Here is a 2,687-nt window from a genome sequence, read left to right on the forward strand (position 1 = left end):
AAATTATACAACTTATGGAAATAAAACTGGTTTCGAATAGCATTTCAACATTTATTAACTTTGCAATGCTTATTTATGTCATTTTAGTTTGTATAGACTTATTATGTCATGCACTAAGTATGCATCGCCTACTTCCATCATGTATTAAGTATGCATCTCCTACTTGTGCCATGTATTAAGTATGCATCACTTACTTACGTCATTTATTCAGTATGCATCACCTAATTACGTCATTTATTCAGTATGCATCACCTAATTACGTCATTTATTCAGTATGCATCGCTTGTGTCATGTTTAAGAATGCATTGCCTAATTACGTCATTTATTCATTATGCATCGCCTAATTACGCTATTTATTCAGTATGCATCACCTAATTATGCCATTTAAGTATGCATTGCCTATTTACGTCATTTATTCAGTATGCATCGCCTACTTACGTCATGTATTAAGTATGCAATGCCTAATTACATCATGTATTCAGAATGCATCGCCTACTTATGTCATGTATTAAGAATGCCTCGCCTAATTACGTCATTTAAATATGTGTTGCTTAATTACGTCATGTACTGTATTCAGAATGCATCACCTAATTACGTCATGTATTCAGAATGCATTGCCTAATTACGTCATTTATTAAGTATGCATCACCTAATTGCATCATTTATTAAGTATGCATCGCCTAATTGCGTCATGTATTAAGTATGCATCGCCTAATTATGTAATGTATTAAGTATGCATCGCCTAATTACGTAATATATTAAGTATGCATCACTTAATTACATCATTTATTAAGTATGCATCACCTAATTACGTCATGTTTTAAAGGGGTCATATGATGCTATTTTAAAGATCATTATTTTGTGTATTTGGTGTAACAGAATATGTTGCAGAATATGCTTTAATGTTCAAAAAACACATTTTTCAAATACTGTACATTATTGTAGGTCCTCTATGCCCTGCCTCCCTCAAACGCGCCGTTTTCAACAAAGCCCCCTCCTTTGACAAGCACAGTCTGCTCTGATTGGCCAGCTGACCCAGTGCATTGTGATTGGCCGAACACCACAAGCACGCGTCGGAAATGTAACGCCCCTTACCATAATCGCGAGCTTCAGCTTTCAAAGTAAATATCAAGACAGTTAATAATGTCGTTAGTTTTACCATCAGCTCAAGCCGAAAGGGCAACAGAGTCGTGTGACAGACACAGTGATGATGCAGTACACAAGCCACGGTTAAGACAGCTGAAATCTGTCTTTCGCACTGACATGGCTGCATCAACACTTTACGTCATTTATTCAGTATGCATCACCTAATTACGTCATTTATTCAGTATGCATCGCTTGTGTCATGTTTAAGAATGCATTGCCTAATTACGTCATTTATTCATTATGCATCGCCTAATTACGCTATTTATTCAGTATGCATCACCTAATTATGCCATTTAAGTATGCATTGCCTATTTACGTCATTTATTCAGTATGCATCGCCTACTTACGTCATGTATTAAGTATGCAATGCCTAATTACATCATGTATTCAGAATGCATCGCCTACTTATGTCATGTATTAAGAATGCCTCGCCTAATTACGTCATTTAAATATGTGTTGCTTAATTACGTCATGTACTGTATTCAGAATGCATCGCCTACTTACGTCATGTATAAAGTATGCATCACCTAATTACGTCATGTATTCAGAATGCATTGCCTAATTACGTCATTTATTAAGTATGCATCACCTAATTGCATCATTTATTAAGTATGCATCGCCTAATTGCATCATGTATTAAGTATGCATCGCCTAATTATGTAATGTATTAAGTATGCATCGCCTAATTACGTAATATATTAAGTATGCATCACTTAATTACATCATTTATTAAGTATGCATCACCTAATTACGTCATGTTTTAAAGGGGTCATATGATGCTATTTTAAAGATCATTATTTTGTGTATTTGGTGTAACAGAATATGTTGCAGAATATGCTTTAATGTTCAAAAAACACATTTTTCAAATACTGTACATTATTGTAGGTCCTCTATGCCCTGCCTCTCTCAAACACGTCGTTTTCAACAAAGCCCCCTCCTTTGACAAGCGCAGTCTGCTCTGATTGGCCAGCTGACCCAGTGCATTGTGATTGGCCGAACACCACAAGCACGCGTCGGAAATTTAACGCCCCTTTCCATAATCACGAGCTTCAGCTTTCAACATAAATGTAAAGACAGTACATAATGTCCTTAGTTTTACCATCAGTTCAAGCCCGAAAGGACAACAGAGTCGCGTGACAGATACAGTGTTGATGCTGGTATGTGTTTGCAGTACACAAGCCTGACAGGCAGCTGTGATGTGACCCTGTTCCCCTCACACACACGACGCGTTACTCTGCGCTGCGCAAAACTCGCAAAACTCACAGTCAATAGCAAATACTTAAACTAATTACAAAACATACTTACAGTCGCTGATTCAGAAGCGCCAGATTGTCATAGCAAAGTCAGAATTACCCCATCTCCTAGGTTCACGAAACGGTCGTCCATAAAATGCAATGCTGTTCTGTTGTAAGTAATCTTAAAGATTCCTAAATGCATCTACTTTCGGAAGGCCAAATAAAGTGCTTTTGCTTTCGCACTGAAACACACAGCGTCTCCCTGACAGGGCTGCATCAACACTACTGCGGTTCCTGAAACCACGC

The 2,687-nt window shown here is 37.4% G+C and overlaps 1 protein-coding gene across 4 annotated transcripts in view; it reads left to right on the forward strand.

The window, feature by feature from the left end:
- Positions 1–2,687, forward strand: part of LOC107729354 (nephronectin-like) — a 56,952-nt gene that overhangs the window by 1,386 nt on the left and 52,879 nt on the right. The window lies entirely within an intron of this gene.

Source organism: Sinocyclocheilus rhinocerous, unplaced genomic scaffold (genome assembly GCF_001515625.1).
Source record: "Sinocyclocheilus rhinocerous isolate Xijiao unplaced genomic scaffold, SAMN03320098_v1.1 scaffold1148, whole genome shotgun sequence".
NCBI lineage: Eukaryota > Metazoa > Chordata > Actinopteri > Cypriniformes > Cyprinidae > Sinocyclocheilus > Sinocyclocheilus rhinocerous.